This window comes from Hippoglossus hippoglossus, chromosome 9, assembly GCF_009819705.1.
Source record: "Hippoglossus hippoglossus isolate fHipHip1 chromosome 9, fHipHip1.pri, whole genome shotgun sequence".
Classification (NCBI taxonomy): domain Eukaryota; kingdom Metazoa; phylum Chordata; class Actinopteri; order Pleuronectiformes; family Pleuronectidae; genus Hippoglossus; species Hippoglossus hippoglossus.
The window spans coordinates 2,283,565-2,307,748 of NC_047159.1; the positions used below are offsets into that span (position 1 = coordinate 2,283,565).

At 44.5% G+C, this 24,184-nt stretch overlaps 1 long non-coding RNA gene across 1 annotated transcript in view; it reads right to left on the reverse strand.

Annotated features, from left to right (window-relative positions):
* The window catches only part of LOC117768117, a 32,969-nt gene extending 14,211 nt beyond the window's left edge, over nt 1-18,758 (reverse strand). Inside the window, exons 1-2 of the long non-coding RNA XR_004615012.1 lie at nt 18,748-18,758; nt 16,746-16,765 (exon numbers count right to left, since the gene is read on the reverse strand). This is a non-coding gene — a long non-coding RNA (uncharacterized LOC117768117). The remainder of the gene's footprint in view (nt 1-16,745; nt 16,766-18,747) is intronic.
* Between the last annotated feature and the right edge of the window lie 5,426 nt (nt 18,759-24,184).

A 24,184-nucleotide genomic window follows, 5' to 3' on the forward strand; every position in this document is an offset into this window, starting at 1 on the left:
AGTAAAATTCCTGCCTCCTCCTCTTTCCACACAATCTCTGCAGCCTTTACCCTGAATCTGAACCCAGACATCAGATGCAGCTCTATCCTCTTAGCTCCGAGTCCTTTCGCACTTCGAGAGCGCCACGGACAGTCACTCTGCGCGACGCTAAAACCCTTCCCCTGATGCTCTTTAATGATAACATCCTGCGGGCTGATCCTGTCTTACCCTGCTGCCGCTGCTCTTTCCGCATCCTGTTCACCGGCTGGTCCTCGCCCTCCAGATGATCGCATCTTATCCGTCAGAGGAGAGTGAAAGGCCGGAGATATTAGGGGCGGGGTCAGGGAGTTTACCTTCCATCGATGGTGCCTCTCCTAAATCGCTTAGCCTTTACCACACACACACACACACACACACAAACACACACACACACACACACACACACACACACACACACACACACACACACACACACACACACACACACACACCAGTGCACAGCTGCTTTTCGACCAGTTACTCGAGCGGTGTTGAGATTAAGCAGCAATTACAAGCTACTTCAACCAGTGATGGATTGGAAGAGGAGTCGATGTGATGGTGACCCACTTCTAAGAGAGAGGAGGAGAGGAGGAGAGAGAAGATGGAGAGGAAAGGAGACAAGAGGAGGAAAAGGAAACAGTAAATTTGCTGTGGGACAAATAAAGGATCATCATATTGTATCATATCGTATAATAATCGTATTGTAACGTAATATCCAAGATGTTTTTCATCAAGATCCATGAATTTATAATTAAATTATATAGAAGTGATAAAGAATTATTGCCTCTGCCTCTTTGTCCAGATCCACAAATATTGATGGATTCATTCTTGGCCCATTTCTCATCCTTCCACCAAGTGTCATGGGAATCTGTCCCGTAGTTTTTGCGTAATCCTGCTGACAAACAAACAAACAAACAAACAAACAAACAAACAAACAAACTAAAGGGGGTGAAAACTGAAATTCAATCTGTGAGACGTGAGCGTATTTTTTCATCGTAAAAGTGAAAGATGATGTTCCTGCATGTTCGGTACAGCAGTAATTTGTTTGGGACAAATCCAGTGATAGTAAACAAACATCTCTTTTACGAGGCGATCTTAAATTGTCTTGAGACTCAGGAGATTGAACAATTTCCCCGGATCAATTCCAGGTGACAGGTCTGAACGTACAGTCGTATGAAACTGCCTCGCAGGAAGTAAGAAATCAACGCCTCAGCAGATCCTGCGCCGCAGTTTGTCTATAAAACAGACTCCAGGATCCGTCTGGGTCTTCTCCTCCGTCACCTCCTCCATCTGGGACTTATTAAACCGCCCCTGCTGCTTTTAGGTAGATCGTAAGAACTGCTGAACAAATGACTCCCGAGTCCTAAACTCATCTGAGTCCTTGACGTTAAACCTGCTTCACAGCGAGAGGCCCTGTAGGAAATAAGCTCTCACCTCGTTCCTGAGGGGGAAAACTGCAGGATGATTTATTATCTACAGGAAAATGGAGATAACGGCGGGAGTGAGGCGGAGTTAATTGGTCGACTGTTTTCAAAGCAGAAGGCGTTGAGACGGTGGAAAGAGACGGCGCCGGACGTTCAGCCAAACACTCAGAGAGTCAACTTCGACCAATTGAAGAGAATTATTCAATTTATAGACGTTTGATAAAGATGGACGACACAGCAGCTCCCAAAAGTGAGGCCAGCTCCATGTTAGTGGATGGGTCATGGACCAGACTTAACAATTTAGGTGAAGATGGTTGTTTGAGGTAGAAGGTTGGAGGCAGATCGGGGTTAGGGTGGATGGATGATGGATGATGGATGATGGATGGATGTCGTTTATGTGGTTTCTCTCTCTCTCACTTTGCAGTCAACAAACTTTGTGAACTGATGTTTCATCAAGTTCTCATCTCTTCTTAAATCATGAAGAATTGATGCTCGTTGGTCATTTCTCTAATTTGTCTCTTATTGATTTCCTCCTGCGTGTTTCCCTGCATCAGACTGAATGATTGTCTGTGGCCGAGGGGATTTGAAGTTTGTGTTACACTCGTTTGTCACTGGACTGTGAAGAGATGAAGGGAAACAAAGAGGTGATGAATTCAGCTCCTTCACATCTGTATCTGACATTTTCATCAACCCCCCCCAGAGATTTTCTTTTTTGACATATCAGATGTGTGTGTGTGTGTAAGAGAGCTTTCTAATAATACTCTCAACCAGCAGGTCCTGACACTGGGTTTGACATGTTTTGCTGTGTGTGTGTGTGTGTGTGTGTGTGTGTGTGTGTGTGTGTGTGTGTGTGTGTGTGTGTGTGTGTGTGTGTGTGTGTGTGTGTCACTCAGCCAGTGGGGAATACGATGAGGCGGGGGATGCATCTGGTTTCAGTCGATGCATGAATGAATGTAAAATTCACATCATCACCCGACAAATTGCCTGTATCTCATTTTTCGGGACGACGGACGAGACTCGAGCTCCCCTCGATTTCACGGAAAGGGAAATTGCGTTTGTGTGTGTGTGTGTGTGTCTGTGTGTGTGTGTGTATGAGTGTTGGCTCAGCTGTCTGATGTCGGGAATAATTTCACCTCCCACAACACAACATCTGAGGTCTCGATCAACCCCCCCCCCCCCCTTCAGTTTTAACACACAAACATCAGACGAGTTCACGTTAAACACGACAAACAACGAGAATCAAATTAGTCGACATCACAGACATTTTTGAAGCTTTCATACATCTTTAAACACATTTCACTTTCAAAGCCTGTTTCCTTTCACCTCCTTTGTTCGATTTAAACCAGAGCGTTCACGTTTCATCGGACGGGGACTCGGGGAGTTTGAGGAGGTTGTAGCTGTGCAGCTAATGTCTTTAATTAAAATGTCAAGTCCAGAGTCGTCTGCTGCAACAGACTGTAGAAATATTCAGTTCGTGCATTTTCTAAATCAGCAGAGGAGGTTATGTTTTCATCAGCGTTTGTTTGTCTGTCATGGTGACATTTATCCAATTAGCCTTGATAGTTTGAGCTTTTACTTGAAAAGCTTTACGTGCTCTCTTTGAGGAACGATTACATTCAGAAAACATCACGTCTCCTTTAAGAGCTTTGCTTACATTTGGTTTTAATTGTAAAACAGTTAAAAGAAGATGCAGAGCTGAGTCACTTCAGTGCCAATTAAAGTGGGAACTGACGTATTATTAATATTTCTGAAAGACATTTTAGGGAAATAAGAGACTGAAAAGTGCAGAAACCAACATAAAATCAATTTACACAGACTGAGAATGTTAAACATCTTTCCTGTATAATGTGAATCGAGTGTCTCAGAGGACAGATTGTGAAGAAACTCTTTTTACTCCTCGTACCTGCCTTCTGTTCCCAAGTACATTATTAATAGTGAGAAGCTTTCAGCCACACATCCGTCCTCATCAATCATTTACCAGAGAGAAGCTGCAGAGGAAAAAACATCATCGGTTTAGTGCTTGTGTTAAATATCTGGAGCTCTGGATGTGGTTCGTGAAATCTGGGCTTCTGATAAACTTTGCTTTCAAAAAACACACCGGAGAACTTTTATAGTTTAACAGTCATGCATTCGGCTCCGGGACCTTCTCTCAGTTCTTCTACGTCAAACTGTGGTTGTCAGGAAAACTTCTCTGGGATTCTGACATGAAACATGTGCACAAGATTCAAAACAGCGATGGTGTCCGAAACGTTTGTGACGTCGAACGTGAACAAACACAGTGATGCAAACTCAAATGGGGAAAGAGTCAATCACCTTTACTTGCCTCTACCTGCTAATTTTGGTGTAAAAGTGTCATCAGTGAACCTCAGAGTGAAACAGACAAGAACTCAAATCAGCATTTCCTGCTTCAGACTGAGGGAAACACCACAAATACGAGGTGAACGTGTTGTTCTGGTCAACTGGCTGATTGTGTTGTTATGCATGGGAGGACGGACTCGGGGGATCGGGGACCACAGCAGTGAACTCAGCTTCCTGAGCGGCTCTGGCTCTCGGCCTCGGGCTGAGAACCAAAAGACGAGAGGAAGTGTGTTCTCTGCCATCGGGGTGAATTAGGGCTCATTTGCTAAATGGTGAAACGTGATGTCCCTGCAGCCGAGCGGAGGATAAATCACACCCTCTGTTGTGCTGCAGTGCAGAGAATCTCTCTTTCTCTCTCTCTCTCTCTCTCTCTCTCGTTCCCTCTCTCTTATTCTCCGCTCTCGCTCATGAGCTGTGGAGTCGATGGGGTTGATGATGGAGCGGCGTCGTGGCTCTAACGCTGTGAATATCCATCAGAGACACGGAGAGGGGGAGAAGAAGGAAGAAGAAACTCTCCGTCACTGACTTTCCTGAACGTCTGGGTCTTTGATGCAACATTAGGCAGCTGCTGTGGTGGAGGGTGGGGGGGTAGTGTCACTGTGTCAGGGTGTGAGCATGTGTGAGCTTCTCTGTTTATTGGTCCTGTCTTAGATATTTTATAAAAGAAAAATAAAGTCTTTTGAAATGTGTCTCTGGTTTTCGTCGCTGCAGCCTCAGGAGATAAAATGAGAAATCTCTGAGTAGAGGCACAAACCATCAGCCAGCTTGGAAATATGTTCGAGTACATCTCCATTATCTAAACCTGGGTGAACTCTGTGTGATTCTTTTGGGATCAAACTCGAGTAAATCGTTTGCGATGGAAAGACAAAGGTCGCCAGGTCACGATTTCTGATCTGCACGTCGGAATTTCAGTGTTATCGTTAGTCAATCGCTGCTGGACGGTAGATAAACGTCTGACACGTAAGAAATGTTGGGTCGACCCTCTTCTGTCCCCAGAACACGGCTCCTTTGTCCTCACTGCGTTGTCAAAACATAGTTAGTGGAAAAGAAAAAGGGATTTTTACGCTGCAGTAACCAGAGTGTGGCCAGTGATCAATGTACGATCCAGTCGCCTCAGGCAGAGCTTCTGTAAACTGGGTGCGTGACGGCTGAACTGCTGCAGAGCTGCTACATGAGGTTTCTAGTGTAACGACTGGATCTCCTCAAATCGAAGCAGGTCTATGCTCTCAACTAAAAGCCAGGACTCTACAATTTAAATCATCTTCCAGTCGTGGGACATATTTGACAGAGACATCGAAACATTGGAGAAATGTGCTGCTCACAGACCAAAACCCTTGTTCACACGGTGAGGACGCTGCAGGGTTATAAAACCACAGGCGCTGCAATATCAGCACATTTAACACATGTAATTAACACACGTGCACATGACAACACATCTCATACATGTTTGGATCTGCAGGTTTCAGGTTTTCTTGTGCCTGGACCTGAAAACTCTTCCAGACATCACCAAAGATAAGTAAAAGGGAAAAAGACCCTCAGACCCTGAAACGATGTGTGGAGGAGAATCATGATATCTGAAGTGAAGCGTTTACTTAATTTTCACATCAACACGTAAACATTCATGATGGCGTAAAAGAGGGAAACAGAATCCTCTCGGGGGGGATAAATCAAATGTCCTGGCAGCCAACGAGTTCGCACACACAAACATGTGAAGCTCTCTATCCCAGCAGGGGGCCTCGCTCTGAAGCTGCGTACGGACCATGTAGATGCTGCTCCCCACAGCTGGAACAACATATGGAGTCGCGCTCGCCAGCCAACACGGAGCTTGTCATTAAACAGCATTATTAAAATCACATACAACAGCGGGGGGGGCGATGAGGGGCTCGGCTGGAGCTCGCTGATTGCTTCATTAATTATGTTTTCTTTTTTTTGGGGGGTTTCGACAATTTGTTGCCCGCTGTCAGTTTGTCTTTAATGTGTTGGAGGTTAGAAGATAAATGTGGTTTATTCATCTAATTATGATTGTGTGTCTGTCTGTGTGTGTGTGTGTGTGTGTGTGTGTGTGTGTGTGTGTGTGTGTGTGTGTGTGTGTGTGTGTGTGTGTGTGTGTGTGTGTGTGTGTGTGTGTGTGTGTGTGTACTGGGGTGTTTAGTCGAGGCAGCAGGTGGAACAGCAGGAGGTAACATCAAAGTCATTTGTGTCACATGAATGTAAACATGCCAAAACCCACAGGAAGCTCTGATGGATCGAAGGAGTTGACGTGCACTGAACTCCGGAGATCCTCCACAGTTTCTCCGGACGTTCTCCGCCTGCAGCCCCCTCGTAGTAATTCTGCAGAAATCCTCTGGAGTTCCTCTGCAGGTCGTGTCTGAAAAATAGATTTTAACGAAGCTTCTCCACTTCCTCGTGAAGCCAAAGACAGTTAACATGGAGGAGATTCAAATCGTGCAAACATAATTAAAGTAAACTATTTTCCTGGGAACCTAAGTTTGTTTCGAGTTCCTGGTTCCTGGTGAAATTTCCTTTGGTGGAAAACTGTTCCAGCTCTAACCCTCAGAAAGTGGAGTCAAACTTAAATATTGAAACTCCCTCTAACTTTTTCATGAGTTCTGAATATTTTTGCTTAATCTTAATTTGAACTTTTCGAACTTCACTCCTCTGTACTTTGAGCTGGAAACTTCTTCCAAACTTTTTTCCTTCTCAGAGTTTTTCACTGGATGTGTGTTGGGGGGGGGGGGGGGGGGGGGGGGGTGGGGGGGGGGGGGGGGGGGGGGGGGGGGGGGGGGACGAGGCAGCCTGATGAAAGAGGTGACATCACACAGACTTCTTACGCTCTACATACATTCATACATCAAAGTGCTGCAGACGTTGGAAATATGAAGATGAATCCTACGTGTGATGGTCGTCACATCCCGATCTGTGACCGTCACAGCCGAGGGAGCGAGGGGGGGGAAGCACGGACGTTACCGTTCTGCTTCCAGAGCAGAACATCCAGACTCTTCTCTCCTGAGCTCGATCCGCTTCCCTTTATATTCTCTTACTCTTTTTCCTCACGAGGCTTTGATGAAGATACAGTAAAGATAAAACTTCCGGAGTAAAACCCACAAAAAGGATCAGAACAACAGGCAATATGGTGATGAAGCGGGGTTCAACAATAACTCTGTGGATTAACACACTGAATATTTCTGTGTGGTAGTTTTATTTTTCCAGAGGGTCATGACCTGATAATCTCTTTCACACTATGATAATTTTCTGCGTTTCTGCGTTTTTGATCAAAATAAATTTCCTTCCAGATTCGTCTCCTGGTTTTTTTCCCTCAGATGATGAAGTGAGAAGATCCTTTAATGTTCAGTTTGCATTAAGATCCTGTTGAATCCCTGAGTGGAAACCTTTTTCCTTCTCCAGCAGATTAATATGATGCATAGGATTAAATTAGGATTCTGATATAGATTACAATATGATGCCTTTAGGACAAGAGCAGACACAGCAACACAATTACAAATGAATATTTAATGAGTGAAATATGTTTATCCCTTTTGTGTCTTATTTTCCTAAATGCTGCACGTCTTATTTTGAAATCACAACTGTAATATGCTATAGCTGTATCTTCCCTATCGGTCTTTTATTTGCTGTTTTCATCATTTGCATTTTGACTTTGCAGCCCCCCCCCCCCCCCGACCTCGTGTTGATGTACGATGTGAAAATTAGATTAACATCTGATTTACAAGCTTTTTCAGATTAATTGCTGCACGAATCACGAGTCCTTTTGTTTTTGTTTGAATCTAATGAACCCAAACTGGAATCGTCTCTCGCCTGCTGAGGCGTCTAAACCACCGGGACACACACGGAGAGGCTGCAGATGAATTATGAGATTCTGATGAATAAATCACACATTTAAAAACACGAGGCAAACACATGCATCACGGTCAGATGTGGTCACATAACAAAAGTCATAATTCAACAATAAAGCAACGCGCTGCAAAAAAGTCACAACACGTGTAAAACACAAATCATTGAAGGTTCATTTATGGATTTGCAGCACGTTTCTGTATTTTCACGTGTTGTGACTTTTTGTGTGTCAACAAATTGACGAAGTTGTTTTCTTGATTTGCACGTGTGGTTTTCTAATTGCATGTGTTTTCTGGATTTGCTGTGTGTCGAACCGTACAAAATAAACTATTAAAATACATTTACTTGTGGTTTAATTTGTGGTCAAAGCATAAAATACTGAGTGTGACACAGAATGAATGTGAGGTTTAATCATGGTGATGTGATTCCTGGTTTATTCTCTCTATGAATCAGGAGGAGGAGGAACCACCTGACACCAGAGGTCCCGCCCACACAGCCTCTGCTCGGCCCCTCCCATTGCCCCCCCCACCACCACCTCGCTGCTCAGAGGATTTCAACACTCAACCCTTCACAGAGCTTCACTGCGCTGGACTCGCACCTTCATCCTGCATCCAGCTGCACATCTCCTCCTCCTCCTCATCCTCCTCCTCCTCCTCCTCTCTGCAGGGTTTACTGGAGCAGCTGCAGGAGAAGTGGAATAAAAGAAGAAGAAGAAGGGGAATGTGCGCAGGGTCCTTGAACGCATCAGAGAAGTTCACCTGTTGATTCTGCTCACTCCGGAGATTTCAGGAATACTTCAGGAACACTTCCTCTCACCTCTATGGCAAAGTTCCTGTCTGAGTTACTGGGCTGCACACTTCCAGACAAGAGCGCTGCGCCTCTGTTCGAGGTAAGATGCTGAAGTTCTCTCATCATCTATCTGTCATCTATCACCAATATTCATCCATCACCAGGTTGCATGTTCACGGCGTCACTTCTCCATGGCAACGGGAGGCTGCGGCAGCTCCCTGTGATTGACAGGTGCCAGGAGGTGCAGCTCTTCATTTAACAGTGATGCTGCTCCAGGTTTGGACTCACAGCTCAGATCTGTGCACACACAAGATGTTTTTGTGGGTTTTTTCTTTTCTCCTCCTCTGACATGGAGCAGATTTGATTCTATGATATTTGCAGTTATCTGCCAAGAATAATTTTAGGATGATTATGTTGAGATTTTCATTGTAACTTGGTGCCAGGAAGCAGAGTCTCAGGGGATAAATGGCTGAAACACTCAAGTATATGGGTCAGTGTGCCACACTTACACTGCTACACACACACAGAGACAGACACACACACACACACACACACACACACACACACACACACACACACACACACACACACACACACACACACACACTGCACCTGCTTGTTCTTCTGCCTCAGGACCGTTCACTTTTATTCAACTCTTCACAGGCTGATGGATAAATCTGCTGTGAAATGTGTTTTTTGTTGAAAAGTAGAAAAAACTGCAGAACTTTTTCGGCTCCTTGTCTGATGTGTCGCCCTGAAGGTTTGTCTTCGTGTTTTAAATCGTTCAACTGCTGAAAACTGATGAATTAAGTGATTACTTTATATTAAGTGATACTTAAAGGTCTTTTGAGTGTTGATCAGACAAGTGATGGGTGGATTGTCTTTATTTATCCCTGAGGGGGGAAACACGCGTAACAGAAAATAAATAAGACAAATTGCAATGACATATAAAACCTGATCCCATCTGCACTGGGAGCTGCTCACGATCCACCAAGAGATGGAAAGTGTTGCTGGGACCCTTATTATCTGGCTGCCTCCGTGACCTGAGCACTGAGAGGCAGTAGAAAATAGATGGATGTCTGGTGAATTGACAAAAGGCAAAAGAGAACATGGGTTGAGAAGGTGAAACAGGAAGACGTCTCCAAAACAATTCAAATCAGATCATACCCAGTTTTTTCAGCATCTCTGCAACGCCACTTCTTCAAGTCAGTGAAGATATGTATATGTTTACTAACTCTATATTCACCAGCAGTCCCGGATTGTTGTTAGTAAAAGTAAAAGTTACACAGATGCACGAGGAAGAACATGAGCCGATTACTTTTTGCATGACGTGTAATAATGTGACGTTTTCTGTCCGATTCCATTGATGAAACAAAAGGGAACACGATTAATTTTAGCGTCTGTCTGTTGAAAAAATCGGGACCTGTTGCGTAACACGGGCTCAAAATGAAGAAAAACTGTTTTTTATATTCATCCCCATCACATAGAAAACCCACATGGAGCCGTAATCCACTGCAGCCGCGGGACCCTTAATCCACCGGGCATCATCTCAATCTGCTGAGCACACACTGGGTGAGAGCCGCGTATTAAAATCATCTCAGAAATGTGTCGAAGAGGATCATCGCAGGAACTTCTGGGGAAATTAAATGATGACCAGATCGACCGGGGGACAGAGATTAGATTCACACGCGTTATATAAATCCACGTTTTTTTCAATTCCGCCTTCAGCCATGAAATCTGTTGAAGAGATGCTCTGCTGCTTTTTTGTCACACTAACATTTCACTGTAGATAAATAAAAACTACGTCTGTTCGGACTTTGCTGCCTCACGTCTCCACATCGACATCAGGACTGGATTTCTATGCAGGAAAGTGGCAGCTGCAGGAGGAGAGCCACTCGGTGGAAGGTCCCACCAGAGCGAGCTGTCACTCAAAGATAACTGCTCGTCACAGAGGGTTTCTCCTGCCGGGCGGAGGGTTGAGTGTTGATGAAGCCCCTTCTTCTCCCTTCATGACAAACAGCTGCGCTTCCTCCCGAATGTGCCAAACACGAGAGCGAGCAGATTTCCTATTATCCGCAGCGATTTGTCATCAAGTGTCGACCCCCGTTACTCCTCTAATGGCTGCCGGATACCGGCGCCAAGAAGACTGAACTTTACTTCTTCAACAACTTTCAAAAGCTACTTTGACTATTGTTAATATAAACGATTCTTTTTGGGCACTTTTGATAATTATTGATCCTTTCCACTGATATTAAAAGCTTGAATAGAATCATATTTTGGGATAAGTCTCTCTGGCTAAACTCCAAAATCACATTCTGAGTTTCTGGCTGAAGAAATTGGCAAAAGATGACGGCAAACAAAATCCAGGTGTAGAATAAACTTCTCACCAGAAACCTGCAGGTTTACAGATTCACATTTCTACCACTTGTAAAGTAAATAAACAAATGTGATGTAACTATAAATAGTTTTTATTAATGTTTTGCTTGCAAATGATTATTATTATGTAAACTCTTATATACAATGAATGAATTTAAACATGTGTGGTGGCAACTGAGAGGTTGCTGGTTCTATTCTGTTTTACATAAAGCACCTTGAGCTGCATTCTGTGCTCGGCTATATAAAGATTATTATTATTATTATGAGTGTTAATCTGAGGAGTTTTCCATGATTTCTGTCAGTTTTCCAGTTCATGTATTTACTATGTGATATCACCACACGGGGGCAGCGTGCAACACACATCCACGTGCAGCTCATTGGTCGACTGGAGTCCAGAGAGAGAGACTGATCTAATCCACCGACTCTCGGGGGAAACAGACGTTTAAATGTGACATGTCTTCCTTTATTCTCGATCTTGTGAAGAAGAACAACAGAAAAAACAGCTGCTCATTGAAAAAACCTTCTGGTTTTGAAAGGTTCAGCCTCAGCAGCAGGTCGAGGACTCTTCTCCAGTGCTGTTGAGAATGTTTAAATACACAAATATCTGTACAAGCGTGATTTTTACTGCATTTAAAAACCTTAGAAGTCTCTCTCTAATGGTCGTGTGTTGTTTGTGTTGCATGTTTTGTTATTTTGGACAAAATGTGGGTGAATTCAGGACGTCACAGCAGCCGAGAGCTGAGGACACGAAGAGGACGCACTGTGCTTTCAAGCAGATATTGTTCATATAATCTGTTTGTCTCTAGATGTGGTTTTTTCTTTAAGTCGCTCTCGGGCTCAGAGCTGAAACTGAAAACAAATCCTCTTCTGTGAAGAAAAGGTGTGAACACAGACATCCAGTCCTTCAGTGAACTCAAATCACAACTGTCCTCTCATGATCCCGGAGGGAACGTGATGAGAGGAGGAGGAGGAGGAGGAGGAGAGGAAGGAGGGAGGGAGGGAGACGCTGGGAGGGAGTCGAGTGATAAGGAGCTTCACGTTTGAGGCGTCACCAGCTGTCAGTCATTATATAAGGAGCCAGCTGAGTCGTCATTAGAAACACTTCTACTATAAACTGTCACTTTCTATTGTTTGCATGCTGGACGTTGTGTGTAAGAGTGAAGGTAGAAAACCTTGTGTTCATCCTGCCTGGTTCGTCTGCACTGAAGATCTTACAGTCAATGTTTGAGTGTCCGAATCGCACCGAACTCGGCGCTGCACCTCCCATGACCACTAGGAGTTCACGTACCAAATGTGAAGTCGAGTAGAAGAACGCTTCGTGAAGATATTCGCTCCACATACAGACGGACGTTTGTGGAATTAGTCGACGTTTGCTGAAGGTTTGACTCTCAGATGAGAAGATAAATCAACTTAACTGTAAAACCACAGCTTTCGATGTTTTTAATCAGTTCTGCAGCTTAAGGTCAAAAGGTCAGAGCAGAAAAGTACAAATGGCGAATTGGAGAAGCCTGACAGGCGACGGTGGGAGCGTCTCCGTGCACCTGCACTGTAAACATCAGGCGACTCGATGGAGTGAGGCCGATTTCATCTGAGAGGAAACTCTGCTGGATTTCTCTTCCAGCTTTTTAACTCTGTGCAAATATGCTTTTGACTGTGGTTTGATTTCCAGGAGACTCATTCACATGAATAGCAATGAGATGCTCTGGAGGCGCTCTGCATTCAGGAAGAGGAGACCCCCCGCCATTCATATGCACGTAACAGTGTCTCATACACACCGGCTCATTGGCAGACACACACACACACACACACACACACACACACACACACACACACACACACACACACAGTTATTTGCAGAACCAACCACTGCATATGCACACGTACAATTCTACATAAGCACAAACCAGGGTGGGGGGGGTCTCTGGTCAATATGTGCTTGTTGATAGCAGCTTGCGTCTCTGCAGAAAATCAGGACGCTTGCAGACACACACACACACACACACACACTTAATGTTGTGCACAGTAAAGATCTGTGTGTGTGTTTTTCAAATCGTCATCTGCTAAAAATCATCACGCACAGAAACCTTGCTCACAGAGTCAACATGTCTCATGCATGTCCCCCTTAAGATGAATTTAATACTTTGTTCATTTTTTTCAAGCCTTTTACGACTTCCTGTTAGTGTCAGTGTGGAACCATGTGACCACGGAGTTGACCTTGACCTGTGAGGGCGACTCCCCCAACAGAACGACCACGGCCCCACTGACACCTCATACATCATTACCCCGGGACGACTGATGCACCGAGGTCCCGTGTGACCTTTAAACACACTCACACTCACACACACACACACACACTCACACACACACACACACACACACACACACACACACACACACACACACACACTCTGCGTCTGACCTTCCACAGAGGGCGAGCACGTTTCATCTGCAGGGGCGAGCGGCTTCAGCAGCGACGGGTCACCGAGGTCTCTGCCCGCTGGGACAGATTTAGCAGATTACAGTGGTTGACTCAGGATGACGGACATTAACGGCCTCTTGTCCAGAGACAAACTGCTGAAGTGGAGTAAATGTGCAGTTAAATGTAAAATACCAATTAACAGTGAACTCAGAACTGAGATTCTCTCTTTATCTTTTACGTGTTTGCGATTAGAGACGTTTTGATTCCTTTTTCCCTTCGAGCTACTGAACCGATACCAGGACTTTGCATTTCGGCCGGTTCCTGTGCATTTGAGAAAAAGAACAACTCTCCGCTCGGTTTCAGCTCCGTCACGTCTCCCTACAATATTCAGCCTGTAGAACAGAATCAGCAGATTCACACATTTCTTCCATTTCTTTATTCCACAAAATTTTTCTTCTCGTTTGACGTGAATCTTAGAAAAGAGACAGATATCAGAAACCTCCAAGAGACGTCTGAAATGTCAGGAACCAAAATGTTCTGAGCTCGTGATCAGATGTGCAAAGACACCAGGCCATTCTCTCTCCGCCTCACCCCCCCCCCCCCTCCCCTTCTCATTTTCCTCTACCTTCCCCTCACCTCGTCCCTCCACCCCCCCCATCAAAGACGTGTTCAATCACAGACACCGTGACGCTCTCTCCTCTCTCTCTCTGTATACGACTCCTCCAAAGGTCACGGCAATTGTCTGCAGCAGTAAAAACAAAAAAAGGACAAAAATGATGAAACACATCTCTTCTGTTCCGAACAATCAGATCTTCTCCGTCAGACTCGGGGAACACGATTTGCTTGTTGACTCAAAGCGACGTCTGTGAAGTCGAGCCGTGGAATGAAGATCCCGTCTGATTGGGCTGAAGGCGGCATCATAAGATATGGATGATATATTTGCTCTTTGGTTTGCATGGAATTAACGAGATAATGACACAGTGGAGGTGAAGAGAGGTCAGGAGGGAAAGTTTGCGATGGGAAGCTTTGACATTTAAACTTTTCTGGGCGGAGTGAAGGTTGATATCTCAGATATTTGCCCAATTCATTAAAAACCAGGTCATAAAGTGAATCCTTTGTTTGCTCTGTACTGAAATCACAAGTGATTTATAATCTGTGTTCAGCCGTTTCATCACTTCAGGACAAATGACTGCGCGCACTGCGATGAAAGCAGAACCACTCAGATTATACTCTAAACGAACTCGGTGCAGTTTGAGCCTTAATTTGTTTCCAGTATTTGATTTCTTTTTTATTCTGACACATTTCCTTTCATGTAAAGATAAAAAAGCTGCTCTAAAGTTTAGAGAGAATTTTAAATGCTCATTCCAAGTAATAATTTTACTGAGACAAAATGGGATAAATTGTCTTCATGTCAGGTACAAATGTCTCTTTAGGTAGCGTGTGTCTCTCGGGGGCACACGCAGGAATATTGTCCACAGAATTCACCGCAAGAAAAATTGTGTCCTACACGTAGAAGACGCAGATGAAGACGTCAGTCAGGTGGATCCATGGATATTAAAGAAAAGAACTCATATATTATATTAGGAAACTGATTTCTATGAGTTTGTGCAGTGTGGTGCATCTTGGATGAATTTACAGGGCGTCTGTTGTGGGTCTTTACTGCAGGTATGTGTCCTCCTAGTTGGAGAAAGTTAGAACCTAACATGCAGCAGCGGACCTGTAGGGGGGGCAGTGTGTTACAATACATGTGGCTGACTTACCCCCCCCCCCCCCCCAACCTTCCCAGATGTTGTGCTCCATAGGCTCCTGCAGTAATCCTGTTTGACGGATATCTGATTTCCACCGAGACGTTTCTTCTGCCTGTGGAAACCAGACTTTCTTTTCAACACCTCTGCATCGGCTCTTTCTTTAAAATGTAAAAATGCTCACGTGAAGCAAAGAGACGCAACGTTTTTATTAAAACAAACACACAAATGAGCCAGTAAAAACTTTATCTAACGATTACTCACGGTGTGTTAAGCCCAAAATCCTTAATTAAAAGAAGAATGAACAGCAGCGTCTTCATTTAGCCTCCAACGGATTTATAAACCCATGAATTATTTGTACATCAAGACGTTTAGAACATTAAAGCTCTGAGGCTTGTGGGAGCTGAGGCTGTTGGATGCTTATAAATAATCACGTTACGATCTTTGTAAAACTGTGTTGAGTCCGTTAATTAAACAAATAAAAACCCTCCATCTTCCTGGAGGTTTGTTCTTCAGCACGTTACAGCAGCAAGCGTCAGGTTCCAGACTCGTTGTGTCAAAGGTCAAAAGATCCTGTCTCAGCTTCCATCCATCGACTGTGGGACAAATAAATCTCCATCCACCCGTCGGCGGAAACCTGAATACGAGAAGTCGTCCAGTCTCACACCTGCACCCCCCCCTCTCCTCTAACACCGTGCAACCCCCCCCCCCCCACAAAAATCTCCAGATGCTGCCGCTCGTAAAATTAAATCCACCGTTTCCTCCTGGAGGTTTAATGCTGCTTCCTCTGTGGATCAAATAATACATGTGTTGGGGTGGAGGTGTGTGTGTGTGTGTGTGTGTGTGTGTGTGTGTGTGTGTGTGTGTGTGTGTGTGTGTGTGTGTGTGCGTGTGTGTGTGTGTGTGTGTGCATCTGTGTGTGTGTGTGTGTGTGTGTGTGTGTGTGTGTGTGTGTGTGTGTGTACATCAAACTATAACTCTACACTGGGTGACAAACTGTATGAACGTGTGCATGTATGTGATTGATGTGTGGATGTGTACATGGAGAGCTGTGTGTGTGTGTGTGTGTGTGTGTGTGTGTGTGTGTGTGTATCTTTGTGAATATGTGTGTGTTTCTCTTGTCATTTTTTTAAGATTCATTAGGATTGGTTGTCGTCGTCTCTGTGTAAAAACTCAACATGTTCATCTCTGAGAATCACTAATGGCTCCATTCATCTTAACGGCTGCAGTTCAGCTATTTTGCATTTTTGCATTTGCAGCGTTTAGGAAGTGACATTAATGCAACAGAAAAGTGTCGACGGGGGAAGACCAATTATTGTTCAAGGAACAAAATTAATCTTCCTGCTTCTTAGATCCACATCCAGTGGTGGACTGCACATCTGGAGCAACGGGACATTTCCCACTGGCCTGATGGTCTTTTCAGCTTTGAACTCATAACTTGACCACAATGATGTAACGAGCAGGAATTAAGTGACTGACATTTCAAATCCACTTTTCTGGCAACCGACAAAAATATTGAGAGGAAACAAAGATATTTCGCAAATTCTCTGGAAAGGAGTCAAACTCCCGTTTCCTAATAATGGTCCCAGTCCACATCCACATTCATATGTTCCTATAAAACAAGTGAACAAGTATGTAACTTCATATATCATGTGAGAATAACCATTCTAATAACTAACGTGATGTTGTCTTCCTCTCCCTCTCTGCAGTGTCGGAGTCAACCTCCTCTGGGCCTGAGGCCTCCGTCCAAACAGAGGGTACGTAAACGTCTGAGACCTGAAATGACTCTTTACCTCCGTCAGACGTGACGCTTTCACCAGCGTGAAACTGTCGGTCTCTTTGTTTGTTGTTTGTTTGTCAGTCGAACGCACAAAGAGCTGATTTACATCCACTGGGAGATGGAGTTTTTCAGGGAATAACGTTTGGATCCTTCAGGTTAAACATATTTGTGATGCTTTAAGAGCACAGACGTGTGGGATGTTGGTCTTTCGTGGAACAATGTGTTCCTCTGAGAGACATTCTGCACGCGCACACACACACACACACACACACACACACACACACACACACACACACACACACACACACACACACACACACACACACAGCAGACTGTACAGAATGTACCATTGAGTTGGTTCGGCGTACACAAAACATCACATGACCACAGCGGCGGACTGAAACACTGATTCGACTCCATCCCAGGTCGTCCTGTGATGGAGTCCCATGGCTACCTCTGGTGACCTTTGACCTCAGACGCTACTGGTTGATGATTCACGAGGTCCTGAGCAGTGACGTGCGTCTCGTTAGTTTGTATGGTTCTTCACCGTATCTGACGTGTTTGTTCATCTCCTCTGCTGCCACAAAGAAATCTGTTATTAACAATTCATCATCTGAGGCAGCGACAGGATGATATAAAATACAAAGATCGCATCATGTGACGTAATATTCTGGGAGCAACACCTGCTGGTCGTTCTCAAGTCAACGCTGGCAACTGAGGGGGACCAGGTTTTAGCTTCAGTGGTTAATGGGCTGAGGGCAACTGCTGAACGTCTTTGAAGATGGTATAACACACACACACACACACACACACACACACACACACACACACACACACACACACACACACACACACGTTTAGGGTTGAACGCTGGAGGCCACCCCTTTGATCTTCTCCCTCTGTTTGACTCCTGTCTCTCCCCCCCCCCTCTCTCTCCTCTTACTTTCTTCTTGTTTAATGTCGTCCTCTCTCTCTCCATCGTATCGTATAACTACATCCATGAAACCTTTGTTGGAACAAGACAACAGAACTCTGATATTTCTGTAAAACACGTCCTGCCTCTTGAACTTGGGCTGATTCTCCGTCTCCGTCTGAGAACGCGGCCGAACGCGTCTTTCATCTCGCTCTCGCTCCTAATTCCCTCCGTCGGTCTTGCGAGTATTACATTTTAAAAGTATTAAAAATGATGGCGCCGATCATTTGAGAAGCATGAGCTCAGCGCCGGGCTTTTGTTCCCTGGTCAGAGCTTCTGAAAGCTGGAATGACGCATTTGTGTGTCAGTGGGTCACAGTTTTAGGGTTAAAGAGAGAAACGAGTATTAAATTCACCTCCAGCTTGTTACGTGTCATTTAACTGAACCTCCATGACGGACGGGAAACCCCGGAGGGCCGGTGGAAACAGAACCGACTCTGTTCGGCTCTGAGCACCGGTGGTTTCACGGGTGTTAAGAAATTCTTCAGGCGACTAAACACAAACGGGAGAGGAGACGGAGGACGATGACAAACCGCCACAAACCCACAGACCTCAAGTCAGCGGAGGCAGCAAATACTTCATCTTTCACACCAATGTCCTGAGTCAATATCACAAGATCCTCAGGTTCAGACTGTGACTGTTTGTTTGTTCGCAGGAAAAACGTTGTGTCATATTATCACAGGAAGTATTACAACTGAATCAAGATGCTCTTTTAGTGCTGTTGTAATTCTAAGAAGCTGATTATGTGTGTGTGTGTGTGTGTGTGTGTGTGTGTGTGTTTTATCTCCAGGTGATTACCTTTTAGAGCTGATTGGTTAAAGGTCAAAGGTCAAGGTCCACAGTCCAACAGAGACATTCTATCTCTAATATCGTTCAGAAATCACGTGATAAAAGAAAAGTCAGGAAATGATTCACCATCATAAGATGTCATGTGACAGAAGAAGTCAGGAAATGAGGTCATTCATGGGTCAAACATAGATTTTTCCAGGGATCGCTGCCCCCTACAGGACAAGAAACACAAACTGCAGCTCATGTAGCTTCACTTCTCCCTCTGGCCATACAACTGGTCGATCCCCCCCCCCCCCCTTCTCCACGTCAGCTGACAAATCTGCTTCTTACAAGGCTTCCTATTCAATCCAATCCAATTTTTATTTCCGCAGACCTACAGCATGCCTGCCATCACCGCAATGAAGCCCACGGGATTATTCTCCAATTCAAACATGGTGTAGTCAGCTCTGTTTTCCTTTTCTAGGACGAGGTAAACACTGATTGTTTGCTGATCGTCTGTGTTTTTAGTCTAAAGAAGAATCTTCACTGAGGGACCAGTTTTATTAATGAATACAAGGCCGGATGCAGAAACGGTGGTTTTAGACTGAGGATGTTTTCTCTACGACGCAGGTTGAGATTATTCATTTCAGTGATGTTTGCCTTTGTTTATGGACCGAGCTGTTTTTAGCTGCACGGATCTGATCCGTCAGACGTTAGACAAACATCAGTTAGACGGTAAAATGGATCGTTTTAGAGACAACTGCAACTTCACAATAAAGCTCAGGCCCAAAAGCCCCTCAGATTCAATCAGGCTGCACCAAATCTCACACACTCATAGATATCAGTCCTCTAGATATGTCTGATTGTTTTCATAATGATGAGGAGTTATTCTCTGGGAAATCAGAGTCTCACAATGTTAGAGGAAGGGAAGACACAAAAACTCTTTGGGGTTGTGAGTTAAACTGATTGAAATAAACAATTTCCTGGGGACATTTCTGTTCTTATTCTTGTTTGTTTGCTTGTGAGAAGGATTACGTGACAGTGGCCGAGAAAGAACTTTTTCTTTCAGAGAATAATTCAAGGATCTTGATGGAAAAAACTAAACGGGCACATTTATGGGACTGATACCGACGAGTGTGTGTGAAATTTGGTGCAGATACATTTGAATGAATTTAAATGTGGTTTAAAGAAGGAGGCTGAGATCTGTGGACTTTATGCTGAGTGACATTCTGGATATTTTACATTTTCACTCTTGTCTGTTTGTTTATTGGTTTGTTTCTCAGCAGGAAGAAACAATATCTAAATAAAGGATCTGTAAAGAAAGAGAGAATTTTCATTTGTTTTTGACATTTTAACCAATGAGAATAATTCCTGTATCTTGATGAACTCAGACAGGACTGACTGTGTGTAATTTGATGTTGAATTCAAAGGTCACTCACTCATTTAGATTCGCTGCAGTTTTGACATTCTTGTGTCTCATTTTCCTTCTAAGCCGTCGCTGTAATCGCGGTGAGCGTTTAGAGAACGGTGTAGAAGCCAAATGAAACATGCAGTCAATCTCTCGGACAAATATCAAAACTACACGCCCGGCTCTGAGTACACGGTCGCTCCGCAGCGCCGTGGCCTGATTCGCTGACCTGGTTCGCGGTGAATGACGGACGGACCGGGGTCACGTGATTCAGAAGTCTTTTCAATCTAGGGCAGGGCAGCGGCTGTCCAGAAACCACACAGACTTTGATCCGGGCTTTGTAACAGAGTCACGTGACGGCCGTGCACAGCTCGTGGTCAGAGAATCGAAAAAAAGGACAAAAAGAGATTTACTGGACGTCTCAGGAGGGAAAATATCAGTCGCAGAGGAAAATTGTGACCAGAAACTGACGCTGGGATAAAATAGAGACGAGGATCGATTCTAATAAATGCAAAAAAGAAAAACATTGATTACTAATTAGACATAGTTTTATGCAACAGAATACAACTGCAGGAGTAATCATGTAGGAGGAGGAGGAAGAGGAGGAGGAGGAAGAGGGGGGCAGGGAGGTCAGAGGCTCGACGTCTCCGTTCAGCTGTAAAAAATAGTAAATTCAACCAGGTCAGCTGCAGTTCAGAGCAGCCTTCATCAAGATAATCGTCCCGTTTCCCTCAGATGTCGCAGAGCGGCGGCTTCCTGGTGGTCAGCCTCCCTCAGCAGCTTTGTAGTTGTCACAAGTCACAGGTCAAAGGTCAGAGGGAGAAGCGCCGCTTTGAGGTCCGAGTCCCCGAAGCGATTATCTCGCGACTGGAAATGAAAACGCCGAGAGGCCGAGTGGACGTTAGAGATGTTGGACGAGCGTCTGTTTACTGCGTCCTGACTCTGTGACCCAGCATTTCTATTTATTTGTTCCTGTCAATTGCTCCGACATCTGAACCTTGGAGCCGTTTGAACAGTGACTAGTTGTCAGTCGTGATGTGAAGCTGCTTCCAGACGTGACCTGAACTCCGGAGATCCTCCGCAGAGTGAGAACCTCCGGAGGTTTTGCAGATTCTCTCTACCTGGTCCTCAGGTATAAAGTCTGTAGAAAGTTGAAAGTCCAGGACACGTCTGAAAACAGTTGTTGAAGTGAACATGAGTAACTTTTACTTTGCAAATGACCGACAGGGTTGAGACGCGTCGAGTACGTACACGAGTATTGTTGCTTTTCCAAAACCCTTGTAAAAGTCTTACAAAGCTTATTAAATAATTCTTTCAGTACCTGAACTTTATGTAAAATATGTTGAGGTCCACCTTCAGTTAGACGCCAAAAATCTGCAAAGTTTACAGTGAAAGTTACTTTATTTCTCATCACAACAAGTAGAAAGGTTATTCGTGATGAAAAGTTAAGTGTTAATAACCATATTAAATAAAGATGGACGACATGACACCTCCACAAAAGTGAAGCCAAACCATCTCGATCGCCCCCTGGTGGCTGAATGCAGTGTAGGTCACAAGTTAGCTCCTCCATGTTAGCAGATGGGACAAGGACCAAGGTAGAAAATGGTTTCTGTCATTGAGGGTCGTTCTCATCACACTGATGTATGTTCAGTTATTTGATGATATTAACAGGTTCAAATGTCGTGATTGACAGCTGAGACCGGCTCGTGATTGGTCGAGGGCAGGCTGCTCTGCAGTGACACTACCTACGGACGCCAGTAGCTGCCGTGTGACTTCTCTCTGCTTCTCCTGCATAATTCCTAAACATCTGATGACCCCTCACTGTTCTTTCTTCTCAGTTAGTCTCCGCGCGGCCCAGTAAACGACTCGCATAACTCGGCCTGAGCCTGAATTAATAACCATCAGGACTAAGTGACAGGAGGGAACAGCCGGTTCGCTGGCACGGCCGAGGGTCAGAAAGCTCGGAGATTACGCCGGTCACGCTCCCGCTGCAGGAGGTCATCTGATAAAGAGCAGAAATGAACCAGACGTTATCCAAACAGCTCGTAAATTATATCGGTCATTACGTGGCTGCTCGGGTTTGGGAATGATCCGAGCCAACGTGGTCGAGTGCGGAGCTTTGACAGCGGCTCGTGTCGCTGCTTTGTCCAGGAGAAGAAGGCTATATTAGGAATTTGTGAAATATGAGTTGATCTCTTGATCCTCGGGCTAGATAATGCAAACCTCCATGATTTAATCAGCATAATCCCTCTTTTTGCTAATATGCTTTAAGAGGATTTATCTCTATATGTTATTATGGCGTCAATTCCTCAGAAGAGATTATTCATTTTCTCTCTGAATCATATGTTCGATTGTATTATTTTAAAAAAAACAAACATATTTTATAAAAGAAAAAGGATTTCGTGACACACATGAAAGGAAACACACACCTACACGCCATCGAACACATGTCAACGTGTTGCCTCGACCAGAAGCAGAATGAATACAACATCCAGTGTGGCAGCATCAACGTGGCCTTTCCCATTGATTTCCTGTTTGTGTGTCACAGAGAAACATGTCGGCTAATAGGCTGAGTTATGCAACAGCATGCAGCCGTGGGCTTTTACTCATAAATCCCTGCCAGTGCTCAACTTGAGCAGATTAAAGTTGAGTGAATGCCCACCCTGACTGCAGCGCGTGGCTGCAGAGTCGCTTCCGCTCGATTTTATTCTCTGCTGGAATAAAGAGAAGCGGACTGGGAACCTTTGTTTTGAGGAAAGGTTTGATTTCGTGCTCTTGGAGATGCAGAAATGTTTATTAATCTGCATGAAATTTCACCAAATTGAGAATGTCAAGCTCTTCTGAGTGATTTCAGCTCTTCTGGGTGACATTCTAGTTCCATTTTGTGAAATTTTGTGCAGATTAAAAACCATTTAGGCGTCTTCAAGAGCAAGAAATCAAATCTCTATTGAAAACAAAAGTATCTCACAACGCTAAAGAAACTGATAAAAAATCTGGATCTGCACCGTAATTGAAACGGTTCTTCCCCTGATCCATAGTTCAACCTAGTTTCGCTGATGAAAACATCTTCAGTAAAAACCTGTCTGAATTATCTATTAAAACATTTTCCTGCTCGTGCAGCAGCAGTTTTCTGCAGAGTTATGAATCTCACCCCAGTGACTCAGCAAACTCCACAGTCATTTGTGTCTGCACCTCATAATTCCCTCGGCACAAACATAGAGGAGATATTTGTTCATCGTCTCTGATTCCTGGGACAAACTGTTAATCACTTGGTTCTTTCTCTTCTTTCTCACAATCCACAGTTTTTCTCAGTATTCGTCTGGTGATCTGTGTCTTCTGTGTCAGCGTCGGGTCGTCACGTGACCTGCGGAGAGAAGCACTTTCATTCTGCTCCGTCGGCTCTTTCTCCATTTAACGCTTCGACTTTAATTAGCCCGTGTGTGCTGCCCACATTCTGCTGCACATTAAACGCAGATGACGACCGTTACTCTGGGCGAAGGCACCTGTCCCGCCGCAATAAATCACACGTTTTTATTAGCGCCATAATTTTCCCCCCGTCGTGCCGTCAGTGGCGTCCACCTCCACTGCCCCACAGCTCATCAGGTTTCTGCTCGGTCGCTGCTTTGTGCCAATAGATTTATTTGCTTTAGTTTGCTGGATTAGTTTTGACCGATACACTCGACTGAGGAACGTGATGAATCGAGCAGTTTTTATCATTCGTAATTAATTTTGAGGCCTTGAAATTCAATGACCTTACAGTACGATTTCTTTGCTCCATTGTACAAAACAACCCTGATGTACTGAATTTACATGTTTCTGATTTAATGTTAGCTTCTGACCATGTTTCTCGTCTTTCTTTTCCCCGCAGACGACTATTTTTGGGACGTTAAACAACGAGAGAGCGCGATGTGACAACAGACTGGTGAGTCACCTGCACTTTAACTTTCTGTAACCGCAACGTGACGCAGGCAAAGTCCGGACGTTTGGGTTCCGAGGGCGTCACGCTGACGACGGCTTTAATGGAAAAACAGCAAGTTGTGGGAATTTCAATTAACCTCAAATTCCTGAGGATATATATTCCCAGAAGCAGCAACAGATGTCCACGATGCTGTGTGTGTGTGTGTGTGTGTGTGTGTGTGTGTGTGTGTGTGTGTGTGTGTGTGTGTGTGTGTGTGTGTGTGTGTGTGTGTGTGTGCATGCATCCTCTAAATATGATTGAATGTACCTTTTTGTGAATATCGACACACTATGAGAAGAACGTGGTCTTTCAGCTGCGTT